This window comes from Oryzias latipes, chromosome 1, assembly GCF_002234675.1.
Source record: "Oryzias latipes chromosome 1, ASM223467v1".
In the NCBI taxonomy this organism is placed as follows: Eukaryota; Metazoa; Chordata; class Actinopteri; order Beloniformes; family Adrianichthyidae; genus Oryzias; species Oryzias latipes.
The window spans coordinates 11,460,284-11,485,139 of record NC_019859.2 but is presented as its reverse complement, the minus strand read 5'-3'; the positions used below and the strand labels follow the sequence as shown (position 1 = coordinate 11,485,139).

The 24,856-nt window shown below is 38.5% G+C and overlaps 1 protein-coding gene across 24 annotated transcripts in view; it reads left to right on the top strand.

The window, feature by feature from the left end:
* LOC101165944 (receptor-type tyrosine-protein phosphatase delta) overlaps positions 1-24,856 on the top strand; it is a 227,019-nt gene that overhangs the window by 26,392 nt on the left and 175,771 nt on the right. For all 24 annotated transcript variants that reach the window (XM_023956023.1, XM_023956073.1, XM_023956047.1 and 21 more), the window contains exon 3: positions 21,459-21,484. The gene's annotated coding sequence lies outside the window, so the exon portion shown is untranslated. The remainder of the gene's footprint in view (positions 1-21,458; positions 21,485-24,856) is intronic.

Genomic DNA, 24,856 nt, shown 5'->3' with positions numbered 1-24,856 from the left:
CGATCAGCACACAAGCTGGACACGCATACCTGTCCGGGCATGAGCGATCGCCGCTCAATGTAAGGAAAAGCAGAAAACGCAAAAAAAAAACAAAAACAAAGACGAAGCAGGAGGGATTTTAGGCATCTGTCAGAGAAAAAGCAGAGGGTCTGTCGAAGGCGGGTAGGTCACAAACGGAATAAAAATGTACACACGAGGAGTGAAGTGGCCAAAAAATATAAATAAATACATAGGCATGGATCCACAGAGGGACGTTAAAGAGACAGAAGAGGAAGAGAAAGAGTGAAAGACGGTCAAGTGGAGAGCGTGACAGAGTGGCGTCCTCAGAGGGAACCGGCGTGGGTGAACGTGAGAGCAGCACCAGCTAACTCGTCTGTCAGTCGGAATCTGTGACGGACACTTTAGGGTCCAACCTCCCCGAGATCTTCCTCTCAGGGTGTTAGAGCGTATATAGGGTCACATGTTCATTCAAATGAAACTGAATGTAAAAGTCCACGTGTATCTTTTTAACATATCCACACACATGGAAGCACAGTCTAGTAGAGATGGGTCTCCTAAAGGTCCAATCTTGCTGACTGGACTTTAACTTTTGAGACATAACCTTTGACATTTCCTCCATCAGCAATGTTGCTTTTCCCAGGATCTTTCATATCAAACTCTATATGTCAAACATAGGTGCCCTCGTATTGTATAGTCATTTTATTTTGTTTTTCCCTTCACAAACATATACGTAACATGATATTTTCCTGAACACACCAGTAAATCTATACATTTAATCTATAAAACCAAAATTATAATTTAAAATGCATATTTGACATATCTATGTGAAAGAAAACGTAGATCCAGATATCTGTTGAATATAATATGTAGGTAATACAGTTGAATACAGGAAAAAAATACACTTCTCCATTTTTGAGTTTCTGCGCCTGATAAGTTATTGACTGGAAAAGCAAAAGAAGCTGTAAGATCTATCTTTACCTTTTGTCAGTTCAGTTTTGAACAAAATAGAACAAACAGCATTCCTTGCATTCTCCAATAATTGCTGTTAACATCTCTTTTCTTAAAGTTCGATGTTCAAACTAGATCCTTAACCCTTGTGCTATCCTAGGCACTTTAACGTTGGGAGTTGGGTCATCTAGACCCACTAGACAGTGCTCTGAACCTTTTTTCTTCAATGATTTGTGATCTTCACTGGTGTCCATGGATTACATGAAATCTTTCCACCTTTATGCACCTTTGTCATGGTAGGGAGAACACGTCAATCTAAGATAGCACAAGACTCTGACACCTTTTTAACAGGTTTTTGGAAGGGGTGTAGACTTTGAGAAAGCTCACCTCTGATTGGCGAGAGTGGTTGCCATAGAAACAACTCAGAGCAACTCAGACCAATCACTGCTTACTGACGACGTCTCACTCCACCATGGCTGTGTCCGAAGTGCAAAACAAAAAAACAGTGACTGAATTTAACTTTTTAATTATTTTAATTTATAGATTTTAATATTTGGTTGTTTGTATAGTTTTATTCTTTTTTATTGTTTTAATGTTTTTCAGATGTGCTTAAGTGGTTGTGAATGCAAGCAGCTGGCTGCTTTTGAATTTCTTTTTGGATTGAAGCTTCTTTTCATTCATTCATTCATTCATTCATTCATTCATTCATTCATTTAATTGGAGCCAGAAGTAAGTTATTTTTTGTGGGTGACACTCAGTCTAGTTTTTATATACAGACAACGGCTTTGATGAATGGCTGACTTGGCAAAAGTTGTTGGGATTTTCATTTGGGAAATAGAATATGCAGATGACTTCGATGCTTTTGTTGAAGTTATTTTTCATAACATTTTTGACTGGACATGACATCATTAATTTTTTTTAAGTTACAATATTTCTGGCCGCTTTCCCATGACTTTATTAAACTTTTAATTCCACTACTGAAGAAATCAAAAATGTTTTGTTGTCAGAGCTCTGATTGTTTGAATTCCAAAGTTTGAATTCCAAACTTTGTTTCTTCTTACAAAACAAGCTTTGTCGTAACAGTATTTACTGTGGCCCTTAATGACACCAGAGGTAGCATTGCAAGTAAAGAAAAAGCAGTGAGGTTGAATACTCTGAGGGATAACTAACAACTGGGACACAGCTGTGTTTAATGCACACCAGACTTAGGTGTCCACTGTGCATAACTCAAAGACTGAAACAATACACATTACAAGGCTAAATGGAACACAAGGTCAAAGTAAACTTGAGAAGTAAAAATTAGATAAATGAACTAAGATAAGCACAATCACGTTCAATTATGTAATAGAACTGTGCAGCATTCGGTTAGTCTTATTTCTTCCTGTACATTGTTTGAGCATTAGGTTTTTCCGAAACAATCGAGATCCCTAAAAAATGAACACGTCTTTACCAGCTCCTATGCACAAAAAGACCTTTAAAGATTTAACTTAGATCCAACCATTTGCAGATAGGATTTAGCAAACAGCTCTGAAGTTGTTCCCTTGCACAAGGACAAATGAAATAGCTTTTAAGTAGATAACAATGCCGCTTTGTCCTGTTTTCTGTAACTCAGTTTAACTTCTCTCCTAATAAGTGAGATGTCCTTATTCCTAAAGAGTTTTTCTGTACTTAAGAAAAAAAAATAGGCTCCTATTCTCCTGCAGTTGTTTTTATGCCAAGCTTTAGAATCTCTCTGACAGAAGATGAGCCACAGCACCCCTACTTAACTGTTTACAGTTCAAGTACAAACAAGGACGAAATGTATTGGCTGGTATTCGATTATGAGATGGGTTTTTTTGTTTAATTGTTCCTGTCCTTCCTGAAACAATGCTGCTGTTGTTCTTTAAGGATCATTATTCGTCGAAAGTTAAATAACATCTTTTTTTGTGCATATGCATACATGAATAATACAGTTTTTTTAAACCACACAATTAAATAAGACTTAAGGTGGTTAAACATAATCACTGCAAAAATCCTTGGATGTGTCATTATAGGCAGTAAATGCTTGAAACTGCCCTCACTCTGGTGTTGAGAGTATCTAATTTTCACAATATTATACATACTTTAAAAATGACCCTATTTAATGATAAATCCAGTCCAAAGTAACATACTCTAATGCGTTTTAACGGTGTCATTACACAATTATCTAACCAGCTAATGACGGCGTGTCAAGGTCAAGGTGACCTGCTGAGTTACAAGTTTAACTGAAAGAGCTGGTGATGGAAGACACTTTTGCTGATGCTCTTCTTTACTATCACAATGTTGCAGCAAAAGTAAATCAACTCTAATTCAGCCTGGAACTACATTTTTATCGGCTCATATTTAAATTTTGGTGACTTCCGTATGTTTTTATTTATTTATTTTAACGTCTAAGACAAGTTAGACGTAGTGGAGCCTTCTGCTTCTGTGGACAGTCTGCCGCAAGAATCTGTTTGTCTCAGTTCTCCTTCATTCAGCATCAATTCGTGTTTAAATCAGATTACGTACCAATTCCAAACCTCTTTTTTTTTTTTGGTTAATGACTTAAAAACAGGGTTTAAAAATCCATCCATTCATCAATTTTCTCTTTATCCCTTTCAGCCTTGCATGGTTGCTGGAGCCTATCCCACCTAGTGTGGGGTAAACCCTGGACAGGTTGCCAGTCTTTCACAAACATCACAGAATTGGAAAATTTCTTAAGAAAAAAAAAACATGAACAAAAATATGTTTTAAAAATCAAGAGACAAATTATTTCTGACTGATATAAACAACCGTATTTTTCAGATCATGGGTGCAACTTACACTGAGGTTCTGTACAGTTAGCAACTTTTACTGAATGGGATTTGAAATTAAATAGCAATAACCAACGGAGGGCACTATAGGTGTGTGTATCGGTAATTGCCACTGACAGTAACGCAAAAGAAGAAGCGCCACAATTGTGAAATGTGCATATATTCAGTGTATTATTGTTAGCTATTCCATTATTATGATTTGCCTTTCAAGAGGAAATGTCATTTCTGGTTCCCATATTTTCTTCTTTAATATGCTTTTATTTTTTGGCTGCAGCGACTTATGTCTGAAAAATACGGTAGTGTTGTCCAATGCTGTCAAATAAAGCCAAATGACTGAAGTACTTTTAGTTACATATCCTTGTACTAAGATAGTATGCTGTAGAGATGAAAATATCTGATTGTGTGTTTCGTGGCCGGGTACCAGTCTTAACTGACTTGCCTTTGCGTTTTCTCATCCGATTTAGGCTTCTGCAGATTCTGTCCAACTTGTCAACGTGACTTAAATAGCTCGTCGACCTGCTACCATGTGATCGGCTGACTAGGGACTTACTTACTGCGGCCACGGTGTGGATTTAAACAGTGTGCAGGATTTACCCGCACATATTCAGCAATTAGAGAAGGAGTCCATTTGGCAGTTTGTGTGTGCATGCACATCAGTAGGGGTTTGTGACTAATGGGGTCATTATTGATGCTGAGTCAGGATTACAGCTGATTGTAATGGTTGGAGACCAACCTAACGAGTGTGCAAACACACGAATGTAGCACACAAACCTTACTTCTTGGTTGTGCACTCATGCTTTCATGTGTACTCTTATGCCCACTGACTGAACACCTCAGCTAATACTATTACCAGTTCCTTTCACCGTCATTTTAAAACCGCTTCAAAGTAATTCTTTTTTAATTTCCCATTTATGAGGCTAATGTTTGTGCTTCCTGATAGCCAGCATCAGGGAGTACCTGAACTACTGCTGCAAAAAATATTTACCCCTCATAACAGCCTACCCATGTCGCCCCCAGGTTTAAAAGTTAAAACCGTGTGTTGCTCGTGCGTATACGCCTGGTTGTGGATTCCCAGCTCTGTGTGATGTGGCAGGCTTCAACAGCCTGGAAAACTGCAATAGATTCTAAATCAAGTCTTTTATGAAGTTTTGCTGCTCTTGGCACACCATTAACATTTCATGTCACCCCGGCTCACTGTTCGTTGTACTTCAGTTTGCATGAAGCAGCAGTTTGCTGTCTGAGGAATCTGTGCTACCGTCTGCAGAAAATGGACCATACTGCCCAGACTTTTTTTCTGACTTTTACTTACAGGGACCTTATTTAATGTTGTAGTATATTTTATAGATTGGTCTGTTTATATGATTTTTTTTAAATCAGAGAAAATAGTGTTTTGACTTGATAGTCTGATTTTATTAGGGTTTTGAAGGTAATAAAATCCACTCATCTATTTTCTACAGCCTGTTTCACAGCAACTTTGATTCAGAGATCTGGTTATTTCAACCCATTCATTCCTTTCTAAACGTATCTTCCATCTTATCATCCTAACCCCCTCGGTCTAGTAAACTTTTTCTAACAAAAGTAATTTTAGTGAGACGCACAAACCCTTTAAGCTGAAAAAAAAAGGAGAAACTCCCAGCCCCTTCCGGATCTTCTTTTTGGTCCAGGTGGTAGAAGAGAATGCCAAACAGGCTCAGTGTACCCAAGCATTTAGTGAGAGCGAGCCGAGAACATTTGGCAAAAAGGCATCAGTCCAAAAGATTCTCAGCACATCAACATCAGAGTTTAGATTGTCTTTTGGTGAAAGCAGCTCTTTCATAAAAAAAAAAAATCTAAACTGAAACACCATCCCTACTTAAAAAAAAAGGTCATTAAAGCAGAATGAATTTCAATCATAAAATCCCCACTTTGGATGTTGTTGGCATGTATTGCGCATTGTTAGGACTTAAAAAAACTGAATGAAGATTCACGTTGGCAATGGTTTGAGGTGCTAATAGGTATTTTTGGATGGGGGGATTTTTCATTGGTTAGAGAGCAATGGTCACTGTACTTGCACTGTAGCTTTTTCACGCCACGGACCGTTTTAATGTCAGACAGTATTTTCACGGATTGGTCCAAACGGGGTCAAAGCTGGCGTGTAATATTTTTAAGCTTCTGATTTCTGAAGATGATAAGGATTGTATGAAAGAAAATTGTTAATTTGCAGAAGTTGTTTTTAAATTGTAAAAAGAAAAAATCAATAAAAGCGACACTAGTTTTTTTTGGTCCATTGAACAACATTATATCATTGAGAACTCAACCCAAGTTCAGATCATCCTTCAGAGCAAAGATATATTTTTCATATTTTGTTTTTACATAAATCCTGATTCATTGTGTATTTATTTTTAATCACTGGAACATTTTCTGTTCTAGTTTCTTTCCTGCCCTTCCTAATTCACCCCTACTCTCTCCTTTAAAAGTTTCCTCAGTTCAGAAACGTCTTCAGCAGGTCGACAACTTCATTTGATTGAATCTTCATTCTCTGTAAAATGTTGGCAGCTGGTTTAAACTTAGACTTTGTTATGATGATGAAGACGTCAAAGTGGATGTGAACAGCTGGATCCTAACTTTAGCTGCAATAAAGCAAATTGAATTGGCACAACCATCTTAAAACTGGTATTTTCTAAATATAATAATAAATATGAATCTGCATCTTTATTATCTACATATGTGAAATAGTCAAGAATAAGTCGCTGTGTATCAGGCAGAGCGGAGCAGCTTCTGGTACATGTGACAACTGTCTCAAGAAATCTACTGTATACAGTAAGTCAAGGAAAAATCATGTTTATTTCTGTGAAAAACAGCTTTGTTTTTTTGTTTTTATTCAGATTCCTTGATGGCTTTTTTGTCCCCAAAGAAACTTTCCAAGTTTGTTTTTTGTTTTTTTTTCATTAGCTTTTTAGCTTTAACCTTTTAACTTAGCAATACGAACCGCTGTTTTAAGTCATGTGATGCATCAAGACAGATGGATGGATGTGGTGAACAGAATCCGGTAGTAGTTAATGAAACTTCCTTTAGTATCACAAAATAGATAAATAACTAATAATAAACCTCAGTCTTTTAACCCTTTTTTTAATGGAGCATTAGCTCCAATGTTGACATTCTTTCCACCATCGTAACTTTTTGACCGTTTACGCAAATAAAGTACGTAGCCCCAGCCAATTTTCAAGCATAAATAAAAATCATCCTATTGCTTGTATGTAATACTTTACAGTAGTGAAGTGCGTACCCAATCAATGTAAAGCAGCTGATGGGAATAGTTTTATAGTTAGTTTTGTGTGTACAGTGTGGAATATTAGCGCAAAGCCAATTAACCCTTGTGCTACCCTATGCACTTTAACATTGGCAGTGGGGTCATCTAGACCCACTAGACAGTGTGCTGAACCTTTTTTCTTCAATGATTTGTGATCTTCACTGGTGTCCATGGATTACATGAAATCCTTACCTTTATCCACCTTTGTCATGGTAGGGAGAACACGTCAATGAAAGGATCGGGTCATCTGGACCCCATAGGATAACACAAGAATTAAAAAAGATGCTTTGCTCCACGACAGAGTCAGTTAATTAATGTTGATTGCATGAACAGTCAAAAAGTTACGATATATTAAAAGGCATGTGTTATTGATGTCGCCCCCGACATCTTTGATGTTAATAATACTAATACATTTTATTTAGAAAGAATGTGTTTTACATTTTGAAAAAAAATCTCAAAGCGCCAAATGTGAAAAGGTTTTACGTTTAGTGTTTTTTTATGAAATCCTGGAGCTGCTAGTGGCAATCGCAGAAAGACAAGCACACAAAAAACCCATGTAATAAACGGAAAAACAAAATCTCGACTTGGCAATTGTCCTTAATCTTATCAAGGTGTGTTTGTAGAACCAGCCCAGTTGAAGTGATGAACTTTTTAGTGAAACAATGATAACATTTGATTTGATTTGATTTATTTCAAGCATTATTGTAGTCAATACAATAAAAAAATTAGACAGATTTATGAAACTCATTACAGAAATGATAAAATGAATAGATAAAATGAACAGAGAAAAAAAATAAAGACACACTGCATTTGCTTAATTAAATATAGTGATCATTAGATAAAGTCAAGTGGAGTTTGATTTATTGCTTGAAATGGAGTGGGAAGAAGCACGCTTATATAATCCCACCCCTACTGAGATAATTCAGTTTTTAGTTTTGCATAGTTTTTGTGATCCGGTTCTGATCAGATAGATTCTTTTCAAGTAACAAAATCATTGATGATTATTATCATTATTGATGATTGAAATTCATGATTTCTCTGTAGCATGAAGGCTTGACAGCCTCTAAACCATCTCTATTCTAATGTGTTATGCTCAATTTTGTAAAATATGGCTGTCATAAGTAGTGATTTATCGACATTTGCACACATGCTTACTTTTGAAATGCTGCCCTTTTGGTGTCACATCTTGGAATTTTAGTAATCCACCTGGGAGGGAGATAAAACATATAGTTGGTGATATGAAAATGCCCTGTTTTACAGCAAAAAACAAAAAGAACAAAAAAGTATCAACCTTGAAGTTACAGCTTTCCACCTATTATGAACAGAGAATGCAACGTGGTACAAAGATGCAGGTGGGGATAAAAACGGAGACTTCGGACATTTCTACTCTGAGCTATTATAGCGCTGTGACAGCATACCGCAACTCGAAATGGCTCAGAGAATGAGATGTTTTCTGCCCTCAAAGGCTCCAGACAATGTGACAGGTTTATGTTATGTCAAAGTTTTTCAATCCAGAGTCTCTTTTCAAAATAAATATGCTGTGAAGGTAAAAAAAAACATCTTTCCACATATCTTCCTCTGAGAATATGTAAATGTTAGCTGTGTGTGTGTTATTTTATTGACAAATATATTGTGAAAGTCCCACTCCAATCCTATTTTTTATCCAATGCAAATGCGTTCCCAGTGATGTTTTATTTTTGATTAAGCCATTTATGAGCAAAATATTTTAAAATTTTTGTTTTCTAGGTGTGAGGGATCGAGCGGCCAAAGAGGACAACAGAAGTTTCACAAAAATGAAAATTTTAATTTTCTCAAAAAATGTAAAAAGATGAACAAACTGGGCCCGTAAAAGAGGTCAACAGAAACATAATTAACTCAGGCAATAACTTTAACTTAACCAACTGAACAGACCAAGTAACAGAAACAAACTGACCTAACCAAAGACACAACAGGGGAACATATATAGTGGCTGATCAGACCACTTGAGAAACATGGGGGGGAACTAACATGACTACAAAAGACATTTAACAAAGACTATAAAGACAAGACTATACACAAAACTTGGCCTCTTAGTGGAAGAGAAAATTCATCAAAAGTGGAACAAAATGAATAATGAACAACAGAAGCAAAGCAAATAAACATTAAATAAGTCCATTAGTTTCTCCCCTGGAGGCTTCAGTAGATGGTGCCTTCCTAATTGCCCGGCTGGAGTATTTAAAGGCTGTGAAGACTTGAACTCCTCCTTTGCCAGTCCTCACAGCACAGCTCCAGGAGCAGAACCTCAGCCACACCCGTAGCGACCAGTAGCCCCCTCAGCACTGGCAACTCAAAAACAGGTGACATTAATTAAACAAACCAAAATAAGTAAACTAAACAAGTGTCCATGTGCTAGAAATTATTGAAAATAAATAGATGTATATTTTAACTCAAAGAAATATGTGCATTTATTTAAGAATAAAGAATCTGAAATAATAAAATTAAAAAGAAAGTGTGCAATGCTGAAGGGAGGTTACCGCCATGTTGTTTGTGGGTGTGGCAGGGTATGCTGCCATCACACTAGGAAATGGTTTCTGCAAAACAGTTGTGGGCGGGTCTGTTGGTGCGGAAATAAGCCTCTACTGATATTCCATCATCCCTTTGTTTCACACACGCTCCCACTAGTTTACAGCCTCTTACAACCCCTAGATGAGTGTATCTAATTGTCTGCAAGTAGATGTATCATAATGCAGTGGAGGAGGGAGACTTTGGCCCGTCCATTTGACATCATTCAAGGTGGTCTCGGTTTGTTTCCTATCTGACTGAGCTCCGGTTTCGCTCTGAGTTTCCTCCGTCTGAATGAGCCTATTCAGAGCCTAACAAACTGGAAAACAACTGGACCAAAATGGCCACCGTAGCCACGCATTACGGAAAGTAATAGAGTAAAAACGTGGCAACCATGCCAATAAGACACAGCAACTCATTGAAATGTGGTCGGATGAATGCAGGCTCATTAAAACAACTTATAATGTGACAAACATCGCTTGTCACACTGTTTTCCTGGCAATCTATATTTCATAAACACTTCTTAGCGTACCTTGTTAGCCGTTGTCTCCTCAATGACCGTCTTACAGCATGACCAAAGCAGCAAACTATTGTGTTGTGCATGATGTTGATACAGACGTTCAGGTCACAAAGTTGGAATAAGTGAACCATCCCGACAAGAATTGTAATGTGCAGGGCTTTCAATTTTCTTTCTCCCGTTGCTTTGCTCTGTCGTCATAATTCCTAGCCAAAGACAGAAGACATTTTAGTCAAATGTTTTTTTTTTAACAAGCTGTGGTTTGAAACAGGAAAGTCCTCTAGACGACAGTCTGAATACAGACGAAAAGCAAGGTTCAGGACTCGATCAGGACAAAATTAAGCAGATTCTTTCCGGACCAACAGACTTTTCTAGTCTGAATACACTCTTAATAAAAAAGCTACAAGTTAAAAACTCTGAAAAAAAACGATTTTTCATTGGAGTGGAGTTTTTAAAAAGGTTTTTGTAAGGACACACTGTATACCAGGAATTCTCAGCAAGGATAGACCCAACAGCAATTTAGCAACTTTTGTTTTTCCAGAGAAAAGAAGTTGTAATTCCTTACTTTTTGGTAGTGTTGTAGATTCAAAAAAACTTGGCCTTATTTTTTTTTCTTTTCTCCATTTTGAAATCAGCTCAAAGTTTTATGGGGAAACATCTTCTCTAAAGTTTCATCACCTGACTTTAAAGTCTCTTCTTCTCACTATGTCCTCACTTTTTAATATTCACCACTCACTTGTCAGTTCTGAAGCACAACTTGACTTAAGTATTGGGATTTAGAGCAAAAGCTCATCTCATTATCCCCGTTTGTGTGAGTGTTTGTGTGTGTGTTTTATGTATGTATGAGTGTTCAGCTGACTCTGGGAGTGTGAGTGAGTGATGGGTGTGTAAGCCTTCCTCTCTCGCACTCCGTTTGAAATAAAGCGACAGATAATCGCAGGGCTCTGGTGAAGCGAGCTCATCTGAGCGCCAATCGATAAGGGTGCCATAGCTTCAAAGCAACCCTTCAAAGACGAGAGAAATAGCCATATGCGGTGCGGGCTGTGTGTTTGTGTATGTGTGCGTATGTGTGCTTATGTGTGCGTCCGTGCGCGCGAGACAGCCTGAGCACAGTGCGACCTCGGGTGGGAGACAAGTCAGGAAGTCTTGATCTGCTAAAGAAACAGTGTTCATTTGAAGGATAAGATCATCAATTTTGACTTGAAGTGCACTTGAATGCATCTGATGTTTAATTGAACACATACATTGTTTCAGTTCCATCAATGATTTGGGAGCTGCTAATCTACAGATGAGCCCTTCTGTGAAAGCAAATCAGGCAACGAGCAAGGATGAGAGACACTTGCACAAATTCAGGAAGTCATGCTCAGTTAGCAAGAGTCTAACCCTTAAAAAATGGTATTTAAAGGAGGTGGGAAAAAACAAGGTTTGGTGAACTATGGCCCACAATGCATCTGATGTGATCATCAAGCATGTTTCATCACTGGAATCTAAGGCTACAACCTCAACTTTGCTAAATCCGAAGTTGTGTTTAACCCTTGTGCTATCCTAGACACTTTAACATTGGGAGTTGGGTCATCTAGACCCACTAGACAGTGCTCTGAACCTTTTTTCTTCAACGATTTGTGATCTTCACTGGTGTCCATGGATTACACGAAATCTTTCCACCTTTATCCACTTTTGTCATGGTAGGGAGAACACATCAATGTAAGGGGGGGTCATTTAAGATAGCACAAGGGTTACGCTAATTCGACATGACAGTTTTTGAATTTTCAGCCATTTACCCTCTTCAATGATAATTGCATTTTTGCTGTTTTTAACATGTTCTTGTGGCATTTTTCTCATGATACAGGACATATAGAAAGAATATTAAGCTTTAAATTGCATTTCGTAGTATTTCTTTATTAAAATTGTTATAAATCAGGAGCAGACAAAAAATACTTTTTCCAAAAAAATTGTATTTGTTACTTTGAAAATATCCTAGGCGTGCCAGAAGTTTCCTCCTCTGATCCATCTACTCATCTATGTCTTCATCTCACTTTCTCCTGTCCACAAATCAGAGGTGAATTTCTAATGAACTACTGCCGCTCTGCAGAAACAACACAGGTTTTTACATTTTTTTATTATAATTAAAAGACCACTGGGAACGATTTGTCAAGCGATGATCGGAGCGGGGATTTAGCATAATTCCAATAGCTTCTTAAGCAGAAAAAGCAGCTTTGCACCTTTTTCTTTTTCTCTGCGTCAACATCCGTTGGTTAATTGTGTCAACAGTTGAAGAGCAAGTGTTATTTTGCTGTTGCCGGCGACAGCTCTGGTGTTAAAGTGTCAAACAGCTTTACTCTTTGTCCAAAATACTGCAAATCTTTAAATTTACCACTAATATTTGGGTCTTTGAAACAGACTTCTTGTTTTCATGTTGACATGCATAAACCTTTCTTTCTGTTCATTGGCGGATGGTTAACCAGCAAAAAAAAAGAGCTGCAGTCACTGCAGTACTACTATACTATAGTACTACTTACTATACAGTAAGAAATGGCATTTGTGTTTGGGGCACATCCAATGGAGTGGAATTGCAGGATAGCAAAGATTTGGGACTGCACGATTCAAGGTTACCCATACATGGGATCTATACGCCATTTGGTCATATTCACATCAGGGTTGATTGGTCTAAATCAAACTTGCTTCCACTGATAAACTGATTTTATTTAAACAGGTGTGGAAGCTCATTTGGATTTGTTGATTTAGCAAGCAAATCCTGCTCCATTTTCTTGTAAATAAACTCAAGCGGGGCTTATTACAGTAGGAATGCAGATCACATTTTCAGTGGGCTAAAGAATTATAAATGCAAAGTAACATAAGTAAATTGCATGTTACGAAAAAAAAGTAATTTTAAAAATTGAACGGAAGAAGGGATATTCTCATATTAGTTGGATATTGTCTTGGAAGAAGACAAGAAGACGTGCAAGCACTAATTAGTATCTGACAGTCAGATGACTTACAGGATGTGCTTTCAGGTTTTTTTTCTTTATTTTTGTTTTTTTTAGGTCAGTGCTCCTTTGGGCAATGCCACACTCAACGCAACAACTGTTTGTGTGTGTGTTGCATTGCACCCATCCAGCTTTTAAGAGTGCAAAAGCAAGCAAAGCTAAATAGAGGTATAACTTTTTTATGCATTTATTACCAAATCAAACAGTGGAGCTGGTTATTGAAATAATCACACATTTTGCGGTACAAGCACCAAATTTTCCATGAATGTACCTTAGGATCCTATGTACAAACAGCCCATATTTTTTAGACTGGGGCAAATAGTCAATAAATATTTTTATAATAATTGAGGATATGGCCATCATCTTTACAAATTACATATTGGATTTTTCATGTGGCTAAAGTGCTTTTCTAAAAGAGGGGATCAAAAGGTACATGCCAAATATGGTGATTAGACCACAAAATGCACAATATCAACCTAAGCGGCTCTGCTAAACCAAGCATTTAAGCAAAGTCCCGCCTTATGTTCATACATCTCAAAGTGGAAAAGAAGAACAAATGCCATAATCATATTTTAAATAAATAAAAATAGTATAGATGCTTTGGTAAGGGAGCCAGATTAGCTCGTGCTGGTTTGCTGCGCCTTCTGTCCATGAAACCAGGGTTCAAATCTGCTCCCTATTCCCTGCTGCTGCTCTCTATTCCCTTCTCTGCTTCTGTGCCGGTCCCAAGCCCAAGTGAATTGAGAGGGTTGCGTCAGGAAGGGCATCCGTCGTAAAACATTGCCAAGTTACCCATGCAACTCATCCTCGACAGAGAGGTTGTTTAGCTGTGGCGACCCCTGATGGGAAAAGCCGAAAGAGGAAGGAAGGATAGATGTTTTGGTACATTCTGGCATTATGTATTTTTTTTTATCACTGCATAACTATAAAATTGTCTTGGAAATGTGTGAAAATTTTCTTTCCAAAATAATTATCAGTTCTAATGGTGTCATTTAGTTAAAATTAGATGTCCCTACAACAGACTGGCGACCAGTTTAGGATGTACTTCGCCTAACAGCCGCTGGGATGGGCTCCAGCAACCCGTGACCCCAAAAGTGATTCAGCGGGATCTTATGGATGATCTGTCACCTCGATCCCTATCATGTAAAATTCTAACATACAGGGGTATAGCTCTTTCTACATCAGAAAGGCGAACTATTAATCCATTATTAATTCAATTCTATTCAATTTTATTTGTATAGCCCAAATTCACAACAACAGTTGTCTCAATTGGCTTCATACCGGTAATTGTAAGGTAAACATACAATCAAAAAGGATCGCAAATGCATAGAATTCAATAGGATAATACTAAACTTTAACTACACAGACTAAACTAAACTGGCATCCCAGAACTCATAGAAAAGATTTAACTTATCTAACTCTACAACTACATATTTAAAGTCCATTAGATGATCTTCATCCAGATGAAGTTGGGGGACGGCTGGGGGCGCGAGACGAGCCGGAGACAGGATCCACAGCCAGGTTTAGGTGCAGAGACGAGGTACACGGCCAGGTACAGAGCAGAGACGAGCCGGAGACAGGATCCACAGCCAGATGTAGGAGTAGTAGTAGAGGCAAGCCAGAAATGAGGTAAACGGTCAGGAACAGGAGCACGGATAAGCTAACTGGGATCTTGAAGCACTGGAGTGGGAAAAAGGGACAGTACATGAATCGCACTGCACCAAACAGAGGCTTGGAGAACTAAATCATAAATACATGATCAAGAATAGAGGAGAGAAGGAGAGTAGAAGTAGGCGAGAATAGAGGACAAAACCCCAGTGCACCATAGTTTCCCCACCTTCAAACTTCTAGCAGCCTAGTGTCAACTTTATTGTTATTGTTAAGTTTAATTTAAACAAATGAACAGTAAGGTAAATATTCTCTGAAGACTAGCTAGTCTGACAATAAGCCTAGGGTTGGGCAATGTCCCTTAAATTGGCAGTTGACGATGTTTGCAGTAAACCATCGGGATGGATGAAAATATCATCGGGGGGGTATTTTTAATTTTTCGTTGTTATAGAATTATTATTCGTTATTTTACTTTATTACTTCATTTATTTTATTTATCAACTAATGACTCATCCGCAATGATCCAGTATAAACTGAGGGAAGTGACTTTAACAAAAAAATTAAAATAACAAACAAAATGGAAAAGAAATAGTCCGCTCCTGCACTTGATTACTCAAGTGGACCGGGGGACCGTGGGGGACCGGTGGACCGTGTCTTTGAGCAGAGCAGACGGACTTTGTGTTTGAGGGGAAGGGAGGATGCTTGGTTACGTCTGCGCTATGTTATGGAGACTTCAGACTGCGATCCGTCCCGCAGCTCTAGGTGAACGAGCTACCGAACTCAGGTGAACCGGGTCTTCCAGTAAAAGTGTGTGTCCGAGACCGCAGAGCTCGGACCCAATCCCACACAATCCCAAATATGTCAATCCCACATATTTACGTTCAGCCAACCTGCAGATTGCAGCATTTCCCGCATTGATTTAGTGAGTGTTAGCCTCTCTTAGCCCTGGCTGCCTTCTTCCAGCTCCGTTCTTCAACAGAAAAAGCACTGACCACACGGATTAAAAATAAAATGTTGAGCGAACAGGCGCTTCATAATAACCGTAACATTAATAAAAGCACGTTTAGAAGATCATTTCGTATATTACGGAGCTGCCAGATATCTATGTATGTAGCCTCTCAGCGGAACTCATTTCCTCTTCCGGTATTTCAAACCCTACCGCGCATGTGCGAATGATTTATTTTTTCCGAAAGTGAGACCCATGTACACGGTTGAATTCTAATCCGACCATTGATCCGATCAAGATATTTTGCACATGTAACTGCAGCTTATGGTGTCGACTCGCAGCGTGGCGAGGGCGTGGCATCACGATGGTGTTTCTCCATCGTGATGTCAGTCAGCCATCACGATGGACGATGGTATCGGCACAACCCTAAATAAGCCTGTCCAAAGTGGAAAACAGGGGCTTGATGACTAAAGGCTCTACCTCCAACTGTGCTTTTATAAATTCTGGGAACCACAAGCAGTCCTGCATTTTGCGAGCGAAGTGCTCTGTTTGGTTGGTAAGGTACTTTAATATAGGATGGGGCCATACAGTGTGAGGCCTTATAGGTTAGCAAGAGGATTTTGAACTTGATTCTAGAATCAAAATCATAAAGGTCATAATCATAAAGGATAATTTAAACTCAACTAAATCTATTTAGTTTTCTGTTCAAATGAGTTTTGAGTTGAACCTGAAATACAAGTCTCCACATGTCAGAAATAGGAACATATTTCTGACACTAAAACACCTTCCTGCACACCCGTGTTCTTTTAATTGTCAGACGTTAATGTGTGGTTCCCTTGAAGGAAATATTGTCCACCTGAGATTTAAAGTCTGCAAGTTTGCGGGAAGCGACAGAAAGTCAGACAAGGAGAACAGATCTTATAGCGAGCAGGGCGATGGCGGTATGAGATTGCACGCAGGAAGCAAACGTGTGAGGATGTTAGAATGACAGAGTGAGAAAAGAAAAAGGTGGTCCACGGAGATGTGAGACTAAGACAGGGAAATGGAGGCTGTGTTTAGCTGTGCCATCTCACCTCAGTCAAAGTGAAAATTAAAATGTATTTTTGACTTGTCTACGGTACAAAAAAATAAAAAAGGGGGTGGGGGCTTGTCTGGAATTTTTGTGTTAGTCTGAGTGTGATAACATGCACCCTTGTGTGTTGTTCCACATAGCGTAGATGTGCACATGTGGTGTAACGTGCTGCATATGTGTATGTGTGTCAGCATGTCTAATTAGCTGAAACAAGCAGGTGTAAAACAGTAATTAATGGCACAACTGACTGACTTCATTGTGTCTACATGAGCTTCTACTTGGCTTAGCAAACACACAAAAAACAACCCAACATTCCTCCGTACAACATGGATATGAGCATGAGAGAGTGTGTTCCAATGTAGAATAGAAGCGTGGTGTGGATAAGTGAAGACAATCATTGCACACGCTTGACCACTCAGACACTCGTTTAGTTTTACAAATGTTCTCATTACTAATGAATCAGAAGCTGAGCACACAGTAATGGTTTGGCTACCCTCCCAAATTCAGATGGATCCACACATCCACACACACACCCGCATTGACAGAGATGGAGAACGAGTGTCCAAAAGCCCCAATTACCTCCACATCCAACGTACGAGAGAAAGCTAATTACAAGTTACCCACATGTAAATGGGAAAAGACACAGGCATCCACGCGGATGATGTGTGGCCAAAAGCATGGCTGTCTTGTTTCTGTCTGTGATTGTTAGTGTTTACCAATGAGCTTGTTATGGAAAACATGGTTGCGTCATTACATTATTACCATAAGTCATTATTATGGCCTCTGAGCCTCAACATACTTTATTGAATCATCAATAAGACTGTATAATTTAGAGATTCCCAGTTTTAGCCAGATTGATTTATGCTGCTGTTCTCTGCCAGACTTGAATGAGATCAAATGAAATGAGATCTCTCTAAACGCACCATATTGCCATTCAGGAAGTGGAATAAATATGTGTTTTATTTGTTGTCCAAAGACATTCCTGTAGCGGTCGTTCTCCAAGAGCGTAGATAGTGCTGATTCCCTTTCCTCGCTGTGGAGAGTGAGCCGGATGACAGTGATTGGGCAGAGTAATTTGACCTAATGAATATATGTCGGCAGCCTGTTTCTTTTTCTCTCCATTAAACACAACAGGATTAGATTTACGGTGCTTACCCTAACAACTTAAAGACTCCATCAGTGCGCCGCTTGGCTCATAGATACACACCAATCTGTACACATTTACACACAGTTGGACACAGATTGGCCTAGCTCAGTAGATCAATGGCCTCTTGGTCAATGTCTCCTTGGGGAGGGCTATCTGTCAGCTCCTTACTAATGAAACAATCTGATTGCTCAGTGGGTGAGAAAGAATGTCTGGTCTATGCTGTCATCCCTAAGATTGACTAAGAGTTGCATGCACAGGCTTTGGAAAGCTTTACGTTGATCATAAACTTTACCAGCCTGCAGTAATGTGGAGTTTGTTTTGGTTCATCATGGTGACGGGAGTCAAACCAGAAAACAAAGCCCTAAATTTACTGGTAAATATATATATTCCTTAACTTTAAGGGATGGGCAACTCCAGGCCTCGAGGGCCGGTATGTCTGCACGATTTCCAGATTTCCAAGTCCTACTCATGACTGATTACCTGGTTCAGGTGTGTCCGGCCAAAGCAGAGTTTGTCGAAAAACATGCAGGAGTGCGACCCTCAAGGCTTGGAGTTGCTGCTACCTACATGTCATAGAGGAGTTGTTCACAAGCCGCAGCTCATGACCATAGACTCTAAGTTGTGAGCAAGCTGCATAAAGCTTCCCACAGGTGGTCTCCCTTAGTGTTACGATTTAACATGTTCCTGTAGCATTTTTCTCATGATGAAGGAACATATCTGAGGAAAATTAAACTTCAATAGAATTTTTTGAGTATTTCTTTGTTTAAATGATGGTGAATCAGGATCAGACGAAAAAATGCTATTTAAAAAAGAATATAGTACATACATTACTATGTACTATATAGTACATTGTAATATATATATCTTTGTTTTCTTCATCCAAGCTGGCCTCTGGTTCAAAAATGTATATCTGGACGGCTCCAGTTTTTCTCACCTTTTTTTTTGCACTGGAAAGTTTAGGTTGTGCGTGTGAGGGCTGTGAGCTAGCGGGAGAGAGAGTGTGACAATATGGATGTCGGGAAGCAGGGGAGGATTTACTCTGCACCAACAGTCCTGCCCATAACTCAGAAGCGAATTTCTATTGAACTACACTCTGCAGAAACTATGTTATACAAATTGACACAGTTTATTTTATTCTGGCTAAAAGCGGCATAATCATAATTAAAGAACCATTGGGAAGACTTTGAAAATTGATCAAAAAACGATTTGTGTTGGTTTTGTGGCATTGAGACAAACTGACAACCTCCACAGAGTATACTAGACATACCCTCAACAGTAGCAGGGATAGGCTCCAGCAATCCAGTGACCCCGAAAGGGATTCAGCAGGTTTGGAAAATGGATGGATGTTAGCTAGGTTATATGTTACCGAAATTTACTTGTGGGAATGTTTTGCTTAGTCACCACTTCATATCGGGTCAAGGCAGCCATACAGAAATCAACTGTCAAGTAATTTGAAAACAATCATATCTAACGTTATTACCTACAATGTTATGATTATGAGTTTTCAGATGAATATTACCACATTATCTCTACACTTATCTTTGCTCAGCTGTTAAAGTGGGTTTTTTGTTTGATGGAGTTGACTGGTTCGCTGTTTAATGAGCCTCATCTCCTGCATTAGTTCAGTGACACGAGTAGAAATTTGTTGCCACTAAATTTGACACTTAAGGCACATTTTTTGTTCCCTCTAACGACTTGGACATAGTTCCAAAAACCTTCACCACAGCAGTGCTGCAGGCATGTTGGGATGTTATGCCAAATGCAAATGCGGAGCTCAGTGGAGGCTCTAAAGCGCTTGCGTCACTGCTCTGAACAGGCAGGCAGAGCGTTTCATTCAGCAAACGTAAAACACCAGCTGCAACTTCATGTGGGTCCATCTGACCGAGTAGTGCTAAAGATTTTCAACTCTCTGAGTTGAACAGTTGCTTTGATTGTTTTTGGTTTCAGTTTCAAAGCAAGTAAATGATTTTTTTTTTTACAGACAAAGGGCATTGTCCCAGTCACCTGATAAGGGGCTCCCCAGTTTATATGATGCAATACGGTAGAAAGCAACCGCTTTGTATTTGGATTTTGAATGTGATCCTCTCCTTCGAAAACATGTCATCTGTTGTGTTAACAACGAAGGCCCACGTTTTAGCATATCTGAATAATTCCTAAAAAGGTTGATGTTGTTTAAGACGTAGCTAGGAAAAAAAGAGTTTCATATTTTAAGATGTGCTCCGCCATTTTTTGTACTGCGGCTTCGGGCCCCTGTAGTTTGTCCTCTCTGATTATTTCAGGTGCTTATGTTGTCACAACAGCAGGAATGGTTTGTGTTCCATGATACACAAGAACCAAGATTAACATAACAAGCACAAGACAAACTGTTCTGTTGGGTTGCATTGCCTGGAATAAATGTTGGATGTTGCAGGTGAATCTAGCTGTGTGGAGACTGGAGAACCGTTTGCTGAAAAAACTTCTATGAAGCATCTTCCAGCATATTTCTAAAAATAGCACTTCTTTTTTTGTCAGAATGCAAACCTGCGTGTCAGCAAAAACAAAAAAAGGAAAAATATGTTGTACAAAAATAGTTTAGACACAACTTGCAGTTGCGAATGCTTAAGGGCCCAAATGTACTTAATTTTCCTTGATATGATTACTTTATATAGTTTTTATACATTTTCTATAAATGGGTCTTCATTTATGCATAACATTTTTAGATAATTTGTAAAAATGTATGTCAATTTACAACCAAACTTATATAAAATGTCCATCATGTTGTCATAATAAAGTTTATACATATATATTCTGAGGTGAGGGGTACAAATAGTGCCTTGTCTGATCCAATTTTCAGAAACAAGATTTTTTGTGGTTATTTTTTAGGAATCAGATCAAAGTGCAAAGACATGAAAGCAGAAATCTCCATATATATCTTACTTATTCTTTACCACTTCAAGTACAGATCATTTAAAGACCCGCTCTGATGAAAGTTTTTTTTTTTTTTGGGTGTTTGTAGTATTTTCTTGTGGCCATTTATCTCATGGTAGAGGACATATTTAAAGGAAAAATTAAGCTCAAAATTACATTTCTAAGTATTTCTTTATTCAAATTGTTGCGAGTCAGAAGCAGACGGGAAAAAATGTTGTTTGAAAAAGAAGGTATCTGTGTAGCTCTAATATTGCTCGCCATTTTTGTTGCACTGGAAATGATAGGTTGGGCTACATCCCCAACTAGCTGTAAGCTAGTGGGAGAGTAGATGGATGATGGGCAGTGGGGGTGGACTAACCCTGCCAACAACTAAGATGTGAATTTCTACTGCGCTTTGCAGAAACTATGTCCTAGAAAACTACACTTTTTTTTTCTTTTTTTACTAATAGTTCAATAGATGATTGGAATGGATGTTTAACAAACCCATAAGTAAAAAATAATATCAAATAAAGTTGAAGTGCCCTCTGATTACACAAGAAGACACTATATTATTCCAGAGATCATTATTGCTTTTGTTAAAAACACATTGTTGTGCATCAAACTGTTGAAAATCCATGTTTTTTCTCACCTGTTCTTTTTTTCTCTTTTGTCCCTCCCTTTTCCCCCCTCTTCCCCTTCTCCTGCAGTCTGATGTGTTGGCGTGGTTCTTAAGGTAAGAATGTTCTCCCGCCTTTTCTTTCCTTTCAGCCGGATTTTTTCTAACAATAAAACGCAGCACACCGTCAGCACTTGGTGCACTATGTGTACCATGGAAAAATCAGAATCAGAATCAGAGATACTTTATTGATCCCACACGTGGGAAATTTGTTTGTCACCACAGCAACTGACAGCAGAGGGGAAAAAAGACTTAGAATTAAGTAAAAAAAACAAAAAAACAAAGATGGGAGCTTTGAATTTTTCTGGCTTGGCTTCCCGCTCAGTGAAACACAATAAGAGCGTGTAAAGAAAAGAGACTCGAGAGCGCATAGCTGCTCTATTGCATCAAAGTTGTACAGACCTACAGGTATTTATAAGGATTTTTACAGCACATGTCAAAAGATTTGTGACAATAGTTCAGCTGATTAATAAATTGGAAATCTTCTGCGTAGGGTTTAATAGCCCCCATCAAACCTCCTTTCACATTTTCTTAGTATTGAGTGCAGTTATTATAAGGTCCTCCTGGAGAGAGAGAATAAAAAGTGGTTTTGGACTACAGGTTTCACCTGCACCATACTTGAAAGTTAATCTTTTCTGGGTGGATTGCCCTGTAATAATGCCAGCAGACTCCCTATTTATTCAAGAGAGAATGAGATGTGCCACATTGCAATGAAACTGACCTTGTGTTTGGGCACACAGAGTGTATGCATAATATGTGCAAACTGTGATGGACATGAACTGGCCTTTCCTTTCTGACTTCTTCGAAGTCCTTCGGATTTTAAATCATCTTTTATTTTTCCTCAAAAGTTGATCTTTGCCTGGTTTTCCAATTGTAAGTAATATTGAGAAAATGACAGAAGACCTTTTTCTAATTAAACAAAACAAAAAATCTCTTTATGGATAGCATGTGCACTTCTATGAAGACTATGCAAAAAAACATCAAGTAAATCATTTTAAAGACCCACTTTGATTAAAATTTTGTTCTTGTGGCATTTTTCTCATGATGGAGGAATTTTATTGAGAAAATTAAGCTCAAAATTGCATTTTTGAGTTTTTCTTCATTCAGATAGTTGTGCATCACCAGCAAATGGAAAAATGCAGTTTGAAAAAGATCGGATTTGTCATGTAGAAAATGCACTGGGCGACCCCAAACTTCCTCCTCCGAGCCCTTAGCAACAGAAAAGGGAAGGGGGGCGGGGTTGCTATGTGCCAATGCTCCCGCTCCCAACTCAGAGGTGAATTTCATATGAAAATTGATCATATGTAAATATACATGAAAAAGGTGAGAAAAGTTGTGGAATTACGGGAATTTTTTACAGATGAATCACATATGTACCTTGTTAAAGTCACACATGACGTCTGAATAAACCACGCAAAGAACACTGAAGTAATGGCCAAGAATTTGTGCTTCAATTAGATGATTTTAATGTGATATGTGCGCCGTATATGAGATAATTAAGTCATACAAAGGTGTTACATGCGTGAAAGGTCAGTTAGACACATGCGGAACGGTCCCGGAAAGCCACAAATTTGCATATGAATCTTCAGATATCAGGCACAATTGCGGAAGATTTAAGTAATAACTGGGTATAAACTACATAAAATACGCATAAACTGCGTAATTGTCAACCTCTGTGCACATCAACTTATGGAATTACATATATCATGCATGTGTCATGAAAGACCGAAATTTCATAGGTGGAAAAAGGCACCAAATGTAAGTAGTGGATGTGTGATATTGCCTAATGAGCTGCTGCCGCTCTGCAGAAACTATGTCCTTAAAAAAAGCACAGGTTTGTGGATTTTGGCTAAAAAAACAAAAATAAAAACACTGGGAATGCTTTTAAAATAGCTCAAGAGATGTTCAAAGTGGAACTTTTTTTTTTACTTTTCTTATTGACAAAGCGGCCAGCTTTTGTGATGTCTCTACCACAGGCCAGCAGAGGATAACCAGATTGATAAGTCATGTCACTGCTTGTTACAAATAAAATACAACCTATAGAATATATGTGAAAGCCCAGCAGGACGAGCTGAAAGCAGGTGGGCTGCAGCAGTGGGGAACCACAGAGGTTGCCACTCTTGTTTCTATAAATAGAAAATACTAACATCACAATTTGCTGTCTAAAAAAATAGAAATACAGGCATTCCTTCTGCTGTATGCAACAAGACAGAACAAAAAAAACAGAGCTTTTTCAAAACCTGGTTCTTGAATTTCACCCCTCTGCTTGTTATCCAGCTCTCCCTGCTCCCTGCTGGTTAGTTGGATTATGTGTATCCTGATTCTGACTGACTGAAGTCACCTGATCTGTGTAATCAGCAGCGAGGGGGACAACTGTAAGAAAACAAGCTTACGAGAACCAGGGGTGGTGGGCGCTCTTTCCAAAGTTATCTTTAAATTTCCAGTAGTAGCAGATAAAACTCTCATTACGTACTGGTTTCCACCTTGAAGACTCACCCCAATCATCTTTTATTCTATTTTCTGATTCAACACAATTTAAGTAAAGAAATACTCAGAAACGCATGATGATGTCCTCCATCATGGAAACACCAAATGCATGGTTTTCATTGGAGTGGATCCTTAAATTGATTTATAAAAATAAAGGAAATGTTCTTAAATACCTAGAAATCCACGTTTGTTAAAAATTTTGGTGCAATTTAACAGTAATATCTCAAAAAAACAAACAAAAAAATTGAATTCAAAAGACCAAAACTTCCCAGTTAAGTTAAAATTGCTTTTCATAAGAAGCTCTAGGGTTGTACTCATACCAGCCAGGTTTAGTTGACTAGGATTAGCTAGGATTCAAACCAGGCGTGAGCGCTGACCACTGTGCCATCATGCAGCCCAGATCCCTGTCAGTTTTCTTTAAAAAAAATTAACAAAAGCTCAGACGTTAGAGAGCACGTTGCTAAAGGATGACAACAGTGAATGGTAGTAGAGCAAGTCAGGTGATTGTTTCAGATCTGTGATGTGTGGATGGGAGTGATCACAATAGTCAATTTTACGGGGGGCATACATCAAGTCTCCAACTTGAAGCCCCTGTCCTCAAAACAACCGTTCAGACTGGAGGGGAAATGGAGTGGGAGGTGTTGACCTGGTGGCTTTAGCAACAGTCTAGCATTAAGTGCCTGAAGCAAAAATGCAGATGTCAGCCAGGAAAGTTTTCGTTGGAGTACGAGCCACGAAACATCTCTTTTTGAGTTCTCAGTACTGATCAGCATCATTTTTCTTCAATGTTTGTTAAGTGTCAAGCCATGAATTTTAGCTCTAGGTTTCTGCAAATCATGTTAATCCTAAAAAGTGGCTGATATCTAAAACAATGCTTTTTATAATAAACTGAATAAGCAGAAGTGGTTGTAAAACAAGTCCCTTTTTGAGTTTGATAGTCGC